The sequence below is a fragment of the Dermacentor albipictus genome, chromosome 1 (genome assembly GCF_038994185.2).
Source record: "Dermacentor albipictus isolate Rhodes 1998 colony chromosome 1, USDA_Dalb.pri_finalv2, whole genome shotgun sequence".
In the NCBI taxonomy this organism is placed as follows: Eukaryota; Metazoa; Arthropoda; class Arachnida; order Ixodida; family Ixodidae; genus Dermacentor; species Dermacentor albipictus.
The window spans coordinates 386,144,105-386,161,445 of NC_091821.1; the positions used below are offsets into that span (position 1 = coordinate 386,144,105).

General features: G+C 46.6%; 1 protein-coding gene across 8 annotated transcripts in view; it reads right to left on the reverse strand.

Annotated features, from left to right (window-relative positions):
• Window positions 1–17,341, reverse strand: part of LOC135902404 (calcitonin gene-related peptide type 1 receptor-like) — a 572,650-nt gene that overhangs the window by 201,843 nt on the left and 353,466 nt on the right. For 5 of the 8 annotated variants that reach the window (XM_065432417.2, XM_065432418.1, XM_065432419.1 and 2 more), the window contains one exon: window positions 10,211–10,304. The exons of the other annotated variants lie outside the window; for them this stretch is intronic. The gene's annotated coding sequence lies outside the window, so the exon portion shown is untranslated. The remainder of the gene's footprint in view (window positions 1–10,210; window positions 10,305–17,341) is intronic. 8 annotated transcript variants of the gene reach the window in all.

Sequence of the window (17,341 nt, forward strand, 5' to 3'; positions counted from 1 at the left end):
GTGGGTTTCGATTGCGCCTTGGGGCAGCATACACCAAACATTTTCTATATCGCATAAAACGGGCTTCTACCGCAGCTTGCTACTGTGGCCACGACGATGAGGATGTTCGCCATCTCCTCCTTGAATGCCTTACATGCGCGACGTAAGGACGTCAGCTAGAACAAGAGCTACACTCCACTGATCCTCGCCGACCTTTCTCTCTCGCAAAATTGCGGGGCCTATGGCCACCGAAAATAGCACAGCAAAAAGCATTGAACGCATTTGAACATTTTTACGAAGAGACAGGCATCCTTAACAAGTACTAGATGCCGCACTGAATAGTAACACAATATTACTATAACTTCTATTATTTGTAATTATTAGCGCTTCTATAACACGTGTTGTGCTTTTCTTGTATTCTCTGTGTGCATTATTTTAACTATGTGTAAGTCCTCACCTGTGTACATCATGCCGCTTGTGTGTGCTTGTGACTTTGTTTACAAACTCATGGTTGTGCAAAGTAGAGATAAGGAAAGGAAGGAGCATAGACACACAATCACAATCGGTCACTGTCACCGAACACTGTCATCGCACAGCACACTGACACTTGTAGTACTATCAACATCTGTTCAGGCTACAGTCGCCTGTCCAATTCTGTCGCCCTCAAGAACCGCAACAGTGCCCTCGTCGCCCTCTGCTGCGATGGCTTATGATGGCGGTATCTGAAAATGAGTTCCTCTGTGAGAGGTCTTTGGTCAAAGCGCGCTATCGCGGTTGCAAGTGATTGTCTCTGTAAAGTATATCGAGGACATTCACAAAGAAGGTGTTGAAAAGTCTCCTCGGTACCATAGACCTCACACGAGGCGTCGTCGGCCCATCCTATTCGGTAACCGAAAGACTTGGTGAAAGCCACCTCTAGCCACAGTCGACAAAGCAGGGTAGCTTCGCGACGACAGAGCTCAGCTGGAATACAAAGGCGTAGGGAGGAGTCAAGATGGTGGAGTCGGTAGTTGTGAAAACTTCCAGCGTTCCACAAGGATAGCATGATGTGACGGCTGATCAGTCGAAGTTTTCGAGCGGCATCTGTCCTTCATAACGGTATCGGCTCCTCTTCGTCCCCTTGAAGAGCCGACCGAGCAGCGTTATGAGCGTGTTCGTTCCCTATGACTCCGCAGTGACTTGGAAGCCACTGAAATGTCACGTGGTGTCCTTTCTCAGTTAAGGTATGAATGAGTTCTCTAATCTCAAATACCAGTTGTTCGTGTGGTCCGCGCCGCAGGGCCGATAGAAAAGATAGCGTAGCGATAGGTAGCGATAGCGTAGGGTAGCCAACCGGATTTTTTTTCTCTGGTTAACCTCCCTGCCTTTCCCCTTTCCTCTCTCTCTCTCTCTCATGGTTGTGCAACTTGCATTTGCCTTTTATATATATATATGTTCATGGGAGTATACGACTGCGTGCTGTGGATTTCGGACCCCATGACGTGTTTTTTTTTCATTTTCTTGCATATATAGTGATATTTTTGTTTCCGCTATGCGAAAAGGACTAGACGTCAGCATGATAAGGTGACAGCGTCTCTTTCTTTTGTTTTCATTTCACTAACAACAAAGAGATGTATTTGCAATGTGGCGCCTGGTAGCCAAACACGCAACCGCTTCTTTTAACAGTAGTAGCTACTATCTGTTGACTACCCTAATCTTTGATGCCAACCGCTGCCCGACACAGAAATTCTGAAGTATTTTGCGAAAAGATTATAAAGAAACAAGCAAAACAAAGACAGTAATATTGCAGTTTTTCCCAACTGTGAAATAGGACGTGATGGCTTCAATATTTACACTGAGTCAAGGGTTTACCTCACAGTCCCTGCACCGATGCTACAGCAGATAAGACTTCTGTTCCTGGACAGCGCGGTGACCAGCGACATGATCTGCGGTTTAACCGTAAATGCGGTGCTTCGACTCGGGCACAGAGAGGAGACACAGAAGACGCGACGATAAACGACTTTATCACACAAGGACTTCGACACGAACTGAGTGAAAGAACGAAGGACGACATAATGAACGCGCTGCAAAAAAAAAAAAAAAAGCTGGTCGTAGGTATGGGGCATAACATGATCGCGTGCTACGCACGCCTCAATCCTGGTGTAGGCACCGAAAGCCCACTGACGCATTTCGTCCCGGTCGCGGAACGACGACGTCGAGGCTTCAGCGCTGACTTCCAGTGTGGGCATCCGCGGACTATCGTGCGGAGTTCCGTCATGGTCCGCATGCGTGGTCAGAGAGAGAGAAAAAACATTTATTTGGACCACCGAGGTGGTTGCTCTTGAGGTCGAGTGGGTGGGGTCCTCATTCCAGGACTCCACTGGCCGTGGCTGCTCGACGTACTTGCTGGACGAGAGCTTCTTGTCCCGCCAGGGTATCGCCGGTCAGCTGTACCTCCCACAAGTAACGCAGCCTCCGCAAGACGGACATCTTTCGGCTCCAGCCAGACTGCTTCGTGCAGCAGGAGAGACTCGAGCGAGTGGCCGTGGTCACCTGCAAAGCTGAGGGGCCTTCCGCGGCCACTTCAGCAGGCTTCAATGACGCGAGTGTTTCAGCAGCGGTGCACGAGCGAATCCATGACGGCCTATAGGCAGGTCGACTGCCGAGGACCTCGAGTGGCGGGAGCACAGCGGCCACTCTAGCCACCCCTTGACGTCCCAGCATCTAGGGTTATGAATACTGGTACCACATCCAGGGGCGGCTTGCACGGATGTTTATTAACGAAAAGACTAACAAATATAAGAACGCATTTTCGCGCGGACTAGGCGTTATCTATGGAACATTTAAGGACGCGTCCTTAAATTCGTTATTTTTTTCGTTATTAAATGTTCGTGCAAGCCGCTCCAGCTCAATGGCAGCACGTCGCGTACAGAGACTTCGTACCCCGCTAAGCGTGGACTTAGAGCTTTCGAGCTGCGCATGTAGTGTCGGGCAAGCATTCGTCTTTAGTTGAGCCCGATAAATTCAAAACTTCATGGCCCCACCCTCCCACACCCCCGTAACGTGCAGAATAACCAGCACAACGTGACGTCAGAATAAACCAGCACCGAGGCGCGGAAGAATTTAAACGAAGCCAACGGTAAAGAGGTCACTGACCGAGCATGAATGAGAAGAAAAAAAATAGCAAACGTGCATTTCTATTTGCACCCCCGCGGAGCACCACTTCCACAAACGAAGACGAACTTACTCTCTTCTTACACGCAAACAAAAAGAGATTGCCCGCTCGCATCAGCGAGTCCTGACACGAAGCAAAAGCACACGAAACCGTGCGAGACGTATTGCGCATAAGACTGCGTTGTTGCTACGTGTTACGGCTGAAGCTGCAGTTTTCTTTTTCACCTGACCGATACACAGAGCGAGAAGGTTTACATACGCCAGCAGAGGTTAGCCTAGCGACAGGTTTGGCACTCTACTCCAGGTGGGATCGTAAAGGATAAGGAAAGGTGGTAAGCGTGAATTTTTCTTATCGAAAATTTCGATCGTTCTTACGGCAGATCCTTGTGCCGCATGCGCTTAGCCATGCGGCACAAGGATCTGCGAGTTTTATCATTTCATCTTTCGCGAATTTTGCAAGAGAATCTAAGTGTATCTCCTCTTCTTTTGTCAGAATTTGAAAGTTTCAGAAAGAGAAAAATCGGCAACAAGGCGTAAATCGTGGGAATACTGAATCGACGGCAGTATTGCTCGGCAGAATTGCGAGTCGGCGCTGAAAAGTAGGGCACAACGGCTCAAGCATGAAATCAGCTGCTACTACGAAGCGCCGGCCCCTACCAATTTTCTCTATAGCGAAGTGATCAAATTTTGACGTCTTATAGCGCCTTGGTGTCTTTGGCCCAGGAGATTGGAAGTGCGAATAAACGCTGAAGATAAAAATCGCCTCTTCAAGGATGTAGGCGAGGCAATTTCTAGTAATCTGGCAGCAAGAAATAAAAAAGAAAGTATAGAGTGAATGCCTACACCATATACCGCGAACAGACAGCAAAGTAGAGGCGAACGATGGAACTAAAAATAAAATAAAAAAGAGCTTGACTCAACTGCGCGCAGGATCAGGTACACGTATGTCAAACACAGGGCGTGGCCCCTTTCAATCTGAGCAGCGTGACCTTGGCACGGGGCTTTGTTGGCTAAGGCGGCTTTCCCACTCGAAAGTGCGGTTGGTTGACGTTTAACAGCGTTCACTGACAAGCACAGATCAGGTTTAAGGTGTCCGTTTACTGGATCCGGTCCAAATAACTTGAGCTCCTGATGATGCCCGCAAACGGTGTACAAATTGCCCTCTCGTCACAAGTTCTTTCAAGAGATTTCACTTCGATTCCATGCAGTCATTACATTCTATTAGATGCAGTGACGCCACTGAGCGGCATAGAGAGGCGGACATTTTATTGGTATGGTGTGTGCTTTCCCTTCCGTCAGTTCGCCATGCGTCATCCGAATGAAATGGAGAGGCGAGTAAGACATAAACGTGAAGCCCGGGCAACAGAAAGAAGGCCAGCTGTGGGAGCGATGGGCCAGTCGATGTCTCAATAGCATTCAGTGACAGGCTTATATATACGCTGTGTAGGTTATCAAGTGGACGAAGAAACCGAGGTTCCGGCACCGAATGAGTAAGCAATACTGGGAACATTGAGGTTTTGACAAAACGTCCATCATTATCATTATTATCATAAATATAACAACTATATCTCAGTACGAAGGCCCCTTCCTGCGATGTCCAATGTCCTCTGGCATATGATGCGCGCGGTGAATGCGCCAGTGATATACCCCCAGGATTTTCTCGCTTCATCAGTTTATGAAATAGCTCATTGGCACTATGTTTCCTTTTCCTTAGAGCTTTGTCGTCTAATAAACTTCTATTTGTCACTTCTTCATGCTACACTCCCTAACCAATTTCACTTCACCCGTTGTTTGATTCCTGAAACTTGGACTCGGAGAGCGCTACGGTGTGCGCCGGTGGGATCTTGGAAACACAATGCTGCTCTATGATTGATGCTGTTGTCTCAACTTTACTAAATCTATAAAGTATCTCCTTATATGATTTACTCAGTGTCTTCAGGCAATGTCTAAAGTTTATGCGTCTATAAAGCTCCTAATTACAAATACAGCATCTAGGTATGGTATTGATCTTAGCAAGGAGGAGGAAAGAAAGAGAGAGGGCAGGGATGTTAACCAGAAATGCGTCTGGCTGGCTAGCCTACTCTGCGGGACGGGAAAGAGGGAGTAGAAAGATGAGACAGAGAGGGGAGGGGGGAGGAAAGACGCATAACCGCAAAGTATAGACTCCATTCGAGCCATCTTGCACTCGATGGCGACAGGCGACGCGATGGACATGGCTGTCGCGTTCGCTCGTCGCTTACAAGTCGCATCCCTACGCGAGCGACGACACTTGGCGACGTCTCCCCGCGGCGTTGAAGGCATGAGGGCTGCAAATACGCGCCGCAACTTGCGTGACGCGTGCTTTAATAACTTAAGTCGATGTGTTTTACTGTAAGGAGTAGCGTAAAATATTTCTGAAGGTCGTGCAGTAGGTACTCATCCTTGCACGTATCAAAATTGAGTCATTTGCCCGTTCCGTGCGTCAATCGGTAGTACTTCACCGATGTACAGTCTTGTTCAAAAAACTTGAGCCCGCTGTGAACGGCCGGGGAACGGCTGCGCGCCGCTGCTCGCTTGCACCGAGGATAAAGAGGGCGAGGGAAGCACGTCTCTCAAGCATCCTTTGATAACAGCGCTCGCTTGCACCGAGGATAAAGAGGGCGAGGGAAGCACGTCTCTCAAGCATCCTTTGATAACAGCGCTCGTGAAAAACTAGTGCGACGTTCGTTCTGCCAGCTACGAGGTCGTCTTGCGGCCGCCATGGGGCGGTGCTTCGTGCAAGTAAATGCGCCCGCCTGGGCAAAACTGCCCGGCTTCCATACAGCGCATTCTACTATGAAAATTGTCCTAATTATCGAAATTACCTACTACAATTTTAACCTACGCATTCAAAGGCGAGTGCCTTCGCATTATACTTTCAGATAAACATTTTGAACGTGTTTCTGAGTGCGATGAAAACAAAAGCTAAAATATAAACTGACATCTCTCTTTGCTGTGTAGCGTTGTTCCAGGTTCTATTGCAATATGCGAGCAATTCAGTCATCGTTCGTTTGGAAAAGCCCACAAGCGGTAATTTCGACTACAAAGGCTTTTTTCGGAAAGGGCCTGTAACCACCGTTAGAATATTCCAAATACGTACACCGCTCTTCTCCATTAAGGAGCGACCATACGAGTGCGTTTGGCGTTGAAGTTCTTTAATTAAACCCACAGTGAGGTTATGAAAACTTTTCGGGACTACAAGACGTCTGCCCTGCCCTGAGAAGGGGGCATCGACCCGCGTCAAGCCTTTTCAGGACTTTTTGTCCGTGCCCCTAAGCATCTCGGGGTGTTTGAATAAACTGATTTGATTTGATTTGAGTAACCGATCGAGTTAGACCCATTTCCTCGGCATTTTGGAAAGTGCCCACTACGTCGCCTTTCTTGATGTTTTCGTGCGCACTGCCTCATTGTCGTTAGGGCCCACTTTCATACACACATGAGGCCAGTGTAAGTGCATCCCGTTTGCATTGGGCACCACGCGTTTGAATCGCGTAAAGTAGACCAGGGCCACGAGCTAGATTATAGGGTTCTCGCACAGTGAAGGCGTCACACCAGCGGTGCTGTCGCTGTCACGGGTTTATTGGAAGAAGTATTTTGGATATATTTTACTGAGGCATCATTCGTCTTTCACTCGTCGTATTCGTCGGCAGTGAAAAAAATATGGGTTATACGCAGCCTCCTTTCAACCAGAGACTTTGGTTAGTTTACAGTCAAACACATGGGAAAGCTAGCCGGTCGGGTGGCTTCCGCTTTGCCACCGTCGCGTTCCGGCCTAATAGAGAGTTTTAGCAGAGCCTTTACCGTCCGCTCCGCTCAGACCGGCCTATCACAACAATTGGCACGCAGCCGCTCAGCAAAACGCTACCGGGAACTCTGACGCGCGTGCGCACAGCACACATAGCGGCAGCGGAACGTGGGACGCTGACCGCGTTCCGCTAGGAACCGGATTTAGCGGTGTGTCAGGGAGCGTGTAGTTGCTTTCGTAATTGTTTGACTGCCAAGCTGAGAGCACGTCAGTAGCATCTCTGGGAGACGCGCTTGTTAGATAAGCGAAGTCAATGCATTCTGTGCAGCCACCGGTGCGCGTGAAACGTGTGCGGAGCGGAGCGCAAGCAAACGCTCTGCTAAAACTGTCTATTATTTCGCCTTCTTTATCCTCAACGCAAGCGAGCAGCAGCACGCGCCGATCGTGGCAGCGCCGCGATAGCGGAGCGCAGCTGCTCCCCGACCGCTCACAGCAGGTTCAAGTTTTTTTTTACCAAGACTGTACATCCAGTTGCGGCTTCACGCTACTGGCTGGTCGATCATAGTACTTCCGGGCGACGAGCGACGAGTTCTAGATTTCCAGCACCGAGTGATCGAGCAACAAGAACGAGTGATGTGTTCGCGCGACGGCCCGTTTCGTCGCTCAAAGCCGTCGCTTGTTCGCCCTCGCGCACAAGATCGCTCTCATGGGGTCTGGGCTTAACTTTCGTGCATGACCGGGTCCTTGTTCTGCCTTCACATGTTCGGTATTGCCACCAACTTTAACTCAACGGCCTAAACACAATGTCGTGTTTTCCCATTTGTGAGATTCAGATGCCCAGTGCGTTTTTCGTGTTGCACAAAGGTATCAGCACGAAACATCCTATTTGTTAAACGCTAGGAAAGGCTAAAGCTAGGACAATGTGCTGGGCTTTTCCAGCAGTAATGAACAAAACTTTTCACTTTATTTTTACCAGCCGCCTCGCACAAGCACTGTAGTTCTAGATGTTCAATATGTTTATATTCAAATTGAGAGTACGCTCGTCAAGAGCTATACAAGGGGAATTACAATGTTAAGCGTCCGTAGGCTGCAGCCTCAGGGCCGTTGTTTTTAACAAAACTTCCATCAGCAAAGTCTATCAAATGCCATCGGTCATCGCTGTATTGCTCGTCTCACAATAAAGGTGACCTCTAACGTCAGTGGCTGGCCCCAAAACACCGGACAAAAAGGAAGTGGCGGTGATGTCAAGAGTCTGACGAAATCTCGCTTGGTCAAAATTAATCGTGAAGATAACTATACGGACGCTGGCCAAGATGAAGACATTAATCAAAACCTGACGTTAAAGCCACGGCGCGGATCATGTACCACCGAGTAGGGCACTCGGCTCGGCTGTGCGAGGTGTGTGGTTCCAACCCCACCGCCAGACACCACCCCCCAACCAGGCGTCTGGCTTTCCTGGGGTGCCTTGCTTAGCAGAGGTTCACGCAGACCACTATGCTTGCTGCGCAAGAACTAAAGCAAAAACAGCCGCTCACAACTCTCGTCCGAAGTCGTTTGCTGTATATTTATTCATCTTGGCCAGCGTCTTTATTTTTTTTCTTAAGGAAGTAGGCCTTGTTTAGAATCTTTGCGGAAACGGGCACCGATGCATTGCTACGATGCAGTATGTGCAAATTTCTGCAAATTGCAATGCGCAAATTTCGCAACACATATGTGCAAATTTTCGTTTCGGACTGAGCAGCGTGGTCTCTGCAGTCTCGCAGTCAGCGCGGTCCTTTCCGAAGGGGGTGGTTTCCCATTCCCGCACATCCTTTTGCAAGATTTGCGCATCCGCTGCCAGTGCATATACAAGGTGTCTTTTTTTAGACAATATAGATTTTTAATAAAAACATCTATGACCATCAGACACCTGCCGTCTCCGAATACGTGCTCTATGGCGATGCGGCAGTGCGATACTGTACAATGGGAGCCTGTAAGTATATCTGTTTAAGTACAAAAATAACATCCCTTTCCTTCTTTTTCCTGGCAGCTTCTTCCTCCCGTAGCGTAGCGTAGCAAACGTGTAACCTTATTACCTTACCGGCTTTTTTTTTTCTTTCAAGTTATTTCAAGTTAAAGCCAAATAATATTTCCCTATGTAACTTTAGATGCAGGAAACTTGTTTTTTGTATAGGATAAATAATCAGATGTGCCAGGGGGGGGGGGGTGCACTTGTTACTAGCTTATATAAATAAACATGGTATTTGAGAAATGTACTATAATAGTTAAAAGGCAACGCTTTGGATGCAAATTGAGTTTGCTATGCTTTACTGACATTGTCCTATTGTTCTTCTTTCTTTTTTTTTCATGAGGGTGCACGAAGGGCTAGCGAAGTAAAATTTTCTTTACATTTATTGTGACTTACACGACGTGCGTGCTTGCGCAAGTAACATTGAAACGACGTGTGGCCCAATTTTTTTTTTCGTCCGTAAATTTGAGGGCATACCGGGCACCTTCGTTTTTTCCCATGGCTCCGCTGTGCTTATAAGGGAATACTAACTCCTCCAGGGAGTTCCCGCAATCACGCGTTGTTTATTGCCGCTTGTGTTAGCTTATGAAAATGCGCCAATTTCGCAGGTCCGCTCATCGAGACATTCCGGCGCAAAGCAAGATATATGTACGCCTACGAGCAGTTTATGAAAAAACAACAAAGAAACAGTAATGACATCTTCAGACCTCCAACGAAAAGCGTCTGCGAATGAACCAAATCGCAGCCCTACACATACCAAAAAAAAATAAATGACAACTAATCGATTTCTTCCAACAAGTGGCAGTGCCAAAAATAGACTAGAGGAACGTGCGCTTCGTACCTCTAACGTTTCATTGCAGCGAGACACGAGGTGCACCCGATCTAGCTCAGTAATCCTCGGTTCAGGCGCTTCCGTTTCTGATGCGTCACTTACGCGCCAGCTCGAGCGCGCGTGGGTGGATTGTCGGCGTTCGCCGCGCCCTCCCGACCACATTGCATGTAGCCGCCGAATGATGTTGCGCTCAATTGCTTCTCGATCGCTCTTCGACAAATATCTTCCTGCTGTAATACGTTTTGTGTTTATAGTTATCCTTTTCATTTACCACACGATTCCTCGATGTTGCCATCCACGGGTGGCACCAGCTCTTGCCTTTGACGTACACCTAGTTTACAGTAAAAGAAAATGCAGGCACAAGGTGTATGTCTCGTTTTTGTGAGCGACAGGATGAAACCCATCGCTCTAAAGACTGAGTAAATACAGCGACTCGAGCCGAATGGAACCGGTGATGTAGTACAAGAAGGTGTACCTGAGTCTGAGGCGAGTTTGAACCACCGAAGTTCGATTGTCGCTCGACGTAGTGTGGCAATGTCCGGCTCTTGTGCTCTGCGACTTCTTGTTACCTGCGTGCAGACGTGCCAAACGTGTGCCCTCGTGAAGGAACGTGACAAGGACGGAGACAGGAAGAAATAAAATCTGTCACAATAATTTTTTTTGTTTACTTTCTTTGAATTTAGAAAAAGACGTGGAAACTTTGCTTCATCGACATAGGCTATGTGTGACCTTCATTTGCCACTTCTATATACATGGAATAGAGCAAGTTGAATCATCATCATGTGCTTTTGGTTGACCAGATGAGGATATTTCACAAGAGTGATTCGCTTTATCACAAGCAGAGAACTATGCGTTTAGAATAATGGGAAGTCGTGTGCTCTCTTTAGGGTCTCTTCTTGGGCCGTGACCTTTGATGTAGACATTGCAATGCGATAATATTCCACTGATTTCCTTCTTTTTTTTTCGCACTGCTTAGCGTCACAGTGCTGACCATGCTTGCGTTCAAACTTTTTTTTCAACCTAGCAATTAGGTGGGACATTACGTCACCCACCATTTCCTCGCTTTTTTTATGCGAAGCATATTAACGTAGGTTTCGGGCCTTCGCGCGACGCCCGGCGGTGGCCACCATTGACCCTTGAGTGGGGTCACGTGACATGACGTCACGTGATGACGTCACACAGGCTGCAGATGGGGCCTCATATCGCGCCGTCGGTCGCCTCCCGGCGGTGGCCACCATTGACCCTAAGTGAGATCACATGATGTGACGTCACGTGATGACGTCACATCATTGTGGCGTCATCGATGGTGGCGGCGGCGCCACCATCGCTGCATCACGTGATATATGACGTCACGCGAGGGATGAAGCGGCGCGCGCCCGCCGTCACGTCAGTCTCTGTGCCCGCAACCGCGCCAGCGTCTGTGCGCCGGGCGTGTATGCGGTCAAGATGCCTCCAAACGCTAAGGATACGCTAAGGTTAAGCCCAGTGGATGCGAAGCATCCACTGGGCTTAACCTTGATAAGCTTCCAATTTTTTTTTTCTGTGCGTTAATCAGCTTTCTCTTCAGTAAGATTCATCACTCATAGCACTTCCGTCTATGTAGAAGTGGAATGGAATGATAGAAAGCATACGCTTCCAACTTCTTTACCGGATCCCCTAGCTAAATGCACACCTATGTTTAACAGAATGACGGAACGTGGAACGTGAGAGCGTTCTCTGTCCGTAGGCAGACGCTTTGCAATTGTCAATCTCTGAAACCAACGATGAGCTCGGTTCGAGAAAACGCCCGACGCACATTTTCGGTGCAAGGGATAAACCACATCGTTAAATATCGCGCGTGTTTCTCGTGGACGAGACAGTGAAATGAAATTGATGCCAGATTTAGTTTTCGCCCTTTATACAGGCATGCACCGGTCAGCGATCGGGTAGCTGAATGGCATCTGAATCACAAATTAGATTCACATTGCGATGAAAGAATGAAACTGCCGATATATAGCTTGATGCAATGGTTATATGGGGTACTTCATTGTGATGGCACAGACGTAGCGGTTTTTTTTAAAGTAGACTCAAATATCGTCACTCTTCTTTCTACTAATATTTTGATGGCATACAAGACGCTGCCAATGCAGCACGAGTTTACTGGAACATAGCATTAAGAAGATTAGCATTCTTAGCGTACTTCAGACACTTTGTGTTTATCTATCGGTTTTACTCACGCCGCTCTCAATGAAGAAGAAAAGAGACCCGGGGTGAATCAGGTTATACCGTCACACGAGTTACTCTAGCACAGCAGCCCGACGCTTTAGCGCTGCTACAGGAGTCCTGTTTTTTCGTTTTTTCATGCTGCGCCACGAATCTCGCGGGCAGCGATATATTAATTCTACAAGGGTCAACACGCGCCGACGCTAGGGTTCCCAACCATCTTAAGTTTTGCCGAAGAGTCCCGTCATTTAAGTGGGAGTCCCGCGTCCCGACTTGTACCAGGTGGTACTGCCAAATGCCTACACTCTCGCTTTTTTTTATGCTGAATAACAATAATAAAACCAGATTTCATTCCCGCAATTCTTGACAGCTTCCTTGAACATTCTTGTCTTTGGTCGTCTGTCTCATTGTCATAAACATAAAGGCGATTTCGTTCTTTTTCGTTATTGTAATTCTGTTGTAGGCCCTAACTGTTCCCAGTACCTTTACCTGTACTGGTAGCCGTTTTAGCCAGGCAATTGTTGCAGGGTTCTTGTTGTAAACTGAGACATGGTATCGAGTAAAAAAAAAATATGCGACTTGGTTGCACACACAGAGTGACGGCTGCTGGTACTGACAACGTCAATCGTCGCCATAACTAGGTTGTCACTGGCTTCTACCGTACTTATGTGGTCACAGCAGTACCTCTTGGAAACCCTCTTAAGTTGAAAAACTACATGATTAATATTAATTGAGCGGACCAAGAATGCTACACCAGCAGGAGTAGGAAATTTCTTGCCTAGAGCATATGAATAACAACAAAGAGACAGGCAGGCCATTGGCAGAGAGTCGCTGCCAAAGTTTCGGCCCAGAAGAAAAGAAAGCCTGTCGGCAAATTGGAAGCCTGCTGTTCTGATAAACGGGGAAGCACCTGGCGGTAGAAGTCCGGCCAATAAGAAAGAAAACGGGACAGCGCTTCCGCGTTTTCTTTTCTATGCCAGAAGCGGCAATGAAAGGCCGCGATCAAGCCAGGGGCAAATCAAGCACAAGAGAAGAAAGAAGATAACGAAAAAAAAGGAGAAGCTGAAAGCACCAAGAGCGGAACGCGGCCGACAAAGTGATGGCGTCAAAGAAAAGAAGGAGAAAGAAATTGCCACGCTTATCCGAAACAGATAGTCTTGATTCCTTCAGAGAACTGCAAAGATGAAGCGGAGCGTGTGCAATTCAAGAGAAAGGAAAATGGAACGACGAAGAAAGTAAATCACTCTGAGGAAAAGGGACTCGGCTAACGAAGGAAGGTGGAGTATGTATGTCATTCGTATACGCACATGAAACTTCCAAGAATAGGCTAAGGGAAGAAAACTATGTCAGTCAGGCTCGGTGCAGTATTCTTTCAAGGCTATTTCGCGTTTATTAGGTGAGAAGCAAAGTGATTTACCAGTGAACAGAAAGGACAAAGTTTTCAAATAACATTCGTGTGGTTGCGCAGCTTTTATGCGGTAATTTTCTCAATACCTACTATTCCTTTAAAGCGCAACGTAATTAGATTAACTGAAGTAAGTGTTAACTAAAGTTCCAGAAGAGGCGCTGTTAGAATCCATAATTTCAAGTGGAAGCAGTGACACGAAGGGGAGGCTATATATTTATACAGTGTTCCATAAGGGATAAATTTTTAGCTCTTAAGTTGAAGTGGACCGCTACTATAGGTACAACAATTTCAGCGCAAGTGACAGCCACGCTTCTTACACAGAATAAATACGTGGTTCACTACTTGCATCCGTTGTAACACCTTGTATGCACCTGGGGAGCATCCACTTATAGAGTGTCCATGATACAAGTGGCAGTGAGAGACTCTGTGCTGCCACTTGAAGCAGTTGGATACGCGCCTTTGTCTGTGGTTACACAGACAAAATTTTGGTCAGTGGTCATGTGCGAATAAACGAAAACGCTGTCAACACTTCTCATGCGCTTCCTGTAGCCATAGGCTAATCTAACCGTCTTTCTGAATAGAAAATGTGCATTATATTTTCAAAATCTGACTTTGTGCACGTTTAGGAGAACTCGCGCCCAAGCAATATAGATACGTGGAAATATTCATAAACCAAGGAAAGAACTACTCAAGCATCAACCAAGATAACCAAAATATGAAGGATTTTTGGGCTTTGAAGGACTTTGGGGATGCAACAAAGATAAGGTGGTGCGAAGAATTTGGAAAGGTGTAATGGTGCCAGCGCTAACGTTGATAAATGACATTCTGTGCTTAAAACAGGACATGCTGGAAGTTAATTAGGGATTGGTAGGCCAGTCCGTTGGAGGGACCCATGGTAAATTCACAAATGGGGCAGTGCAGGGAGACATGGCGTTGCCCCTTCTGAAGTCAGACGTGCACCGAAGAAAATTAGTTCTGAAGAAAGACTCAGAAACATGGGTGAAAATAAATCGGCGGCTAAAGTGCACAACCAATTGCGCACTCATAGCGTGGACGGAGGATGTGGAAAAATGTGAAGAAAATTTGGTTCCAAGTACAGGGTAATTTAAGGTGTAAGTAAACAACCGGAAGTCACCAAAAAGACAGTGAGAGAAAGAGAGACACCAAATCGCATGTCAGGGATGGAGACAAAAAGGGCCATGGAGGTTTACAAAAGTGGCAAGAAAGAAATTAGAAAGTAAAGCAAATACGGGAACCAAAAAAGGCAGTGCCTTTCTTTTTGAGGTTCGACCTACAGGGTTACCTTAGGATAAATATATATCGGACCAAATATTCGCAAAAGTCTGGAGACAGCCGAGTACATCCTTATGGAATGCAAAGGCATTCACCGAGCGTGACCAGTAGGTAACGTCTACCTTCCAAAAGCACTGGTCGTTAAAGTGGATGGAAGGAATATCTGGTCAGCACTCGAAATAAGCAAGAGGCGTTTAGTATATCCGTGTAACAAAAGCTGGGAAGAGATTGATAGGACCAGATCCTTTACAGGCTCAGGCAACTGCACAAGATAAATTTAGAGCTTTTAAGGAAGAGACAAAAGATTAAGATTTAGGCAAAAGGCTGGACTGATAAACACTTATCTATTACCTGATTACCTCAAGCAGGCTAGGGGACCATTTCTCCGTGTGCCGTTTTAAATGGGATACCAGTAAATCATCACCATCCGGCCGGCCTAATGGCTAGAAAAGCGCGCACTGTAAGGTTAGAAAGATTTGCTTTATTAAATTATTTGTGCTTTTTATAACGGATATCTGTCGCAATAAACATATTTAGGTATGAGCTGAGTTAACACTGAGTGATTTTGAAGGCAACATGGCCGGATGCCTGGACAACTGTAAGCGTAGTAAGATGGTAGTGTTTGGACGTGCCTTTCTGTCTAACTCAGTCGGTGTCGAAAGACCATGGCGTTCCTGGAGCTATTTGAACGTGATCCCAATAACCACTGCCACTCAGAGGCGCAGTGGTCATTCACACCATTTTCGCGCGTCGGCTCATCTTAGAACACGTGTGTGGGCGCGCGTGCCGATGCCTATGACGCCTGGTAGTCTCCGGGGTGCTGTTTACGCTTCGCAGGAGCGCAAGCCTCGCATGCTTGATTTGAAGGCCTCATTGCTTCGCCCTTCGAGCGAAACTGTGATAATAAAAGACTGTGCCCCTTTATGGACTCGTATTTGTGAATGTGCAACAAAGCTCTCACTGCTTCTTAGTAAACGTTTCATTTTCGTTCTATGAGAAATTTTTATGCATTTTCGAAAACAAATTTGTATTTTAAATGTAAGTGAAATGACGCAACCTAAACGGCAACATGTTTATCTGCATATTATGCTCTCATTAAGTCCTGCAGGCTATGCTTGGCTTATGTGAGGATTTAATAATTAGAATCTTTTTTTTTCTTTCTGTCATAGTTGTTTTTGCGTGTGTGTGTGCACGTGTGCGTGTGCGCGCGCGTGTGTGTGTGTTTTCTTTGTAAGTACCAGAGTTTAGGATTAAGTATTCTTCGTAAGTACCAGAGTTTACGTTTAAGAGTTTAGTTTTAAGTACCAGACTAAGATGAAGAGGCACATTAGCCAACAATTCGTGAACCTAGATTAATTTCCCACCTAATCGCCAACAGCGGCCGACAACCATCTCCTTCCTTAAAATAAAGGCTCTATTCATTCATTTATTCTTCATTACGATTCCTAAATAGGTTGAACCTGTTTTTTTTATGTTAATGGATGACCTGCACTTCATTGTCCTATTTGGTTGAGCTCGAGTTATTTAAACAACAGCCCCAATAACAATAAAGGCGGCGACAACGCCGACAATAACGGCAACGACCTTTTCAATTGCGACGTTTTCAAACAAGAACAACAATTTCACTGGTGTTGAAAGCCACGAGATATTGAACTACCTTTAACGGAACAGAAACGCTTCTGTTCAAGAAGTATCATATACGGCTTAATTTTTTCTTACCAGAACTCACTGTTCACTGCAAAACTTGTGCTATGAAGGTACTACATATCATAATACGATCTTCACAAAGAAAGCCCCACATGCTTAATGTAAGCCGCACCATAATATATCCCGCATTGGTGAGCCCCTAGCTGAAGTACATATCTTGTTTTGCCAGCTTCGCTTGACACGACAATCATAGCTTGTCCTCTCCACAACAGAACATAAGAGTCAACCAAGTACAGCTTACGGGTGTACCCTTGAAATGGGCGCAAAGTGTTTTCGTAGCGGATAATGGTAATGACATCGATTGTCTGCGCTGACCAGCTGGGATAAAATAGTAACGTTTTGAGTAGCAAGAAAAAAGAAAGGAAGAAGCCTTACAAAGGCAACACACATGCATGTGACATGCGCTTGACGAACGCGTGAAGTCCGACCGCATGACAGCGTATGACGACGTGTATATAGGACATCACCACGTCCTCGCGAAGAACTCACGCCGTGCCTCTTTATTACACCACATTTCGTTTCCACTTCAGTGCTTGATTTAGCGCGAGAACGAGACAGCGGCTTGGGATAAGCGGTTAAACGGCACCGTGAACACGTTTCCGTGCACTCAGCAGCTGCCCGGTGCAACGTCTCATCCCTTTATCCGCGTGATTGAGCAGAAACATAGCTCGTTACCGAACGCATACCAAGGAACGCCAACCATCGCTGTTACTGAACATTTTTTTTTCAGCAGTCTTTTCTCATTTTTACTTTGGGCCAATTGCCGCAGCTGAATGAGTTATCAGGCACCGTTTCTCGCTGTTAACGCCAACATCGTAAGTTGGAGGCGTTGCTTTATCCCAAACCTGGCAAAAAGGTAAGTATAAGTACTTCGAGCTTTCTTTATTTCACGAAAGGTGTATGACACGGGGAAAAAGAAAAAAAAAACGAGTTTCGCGGAGCTTTAGCCACCATCTCAACCAGTGGAGGAAACTTAATAGCTTTATTAGGCATTTC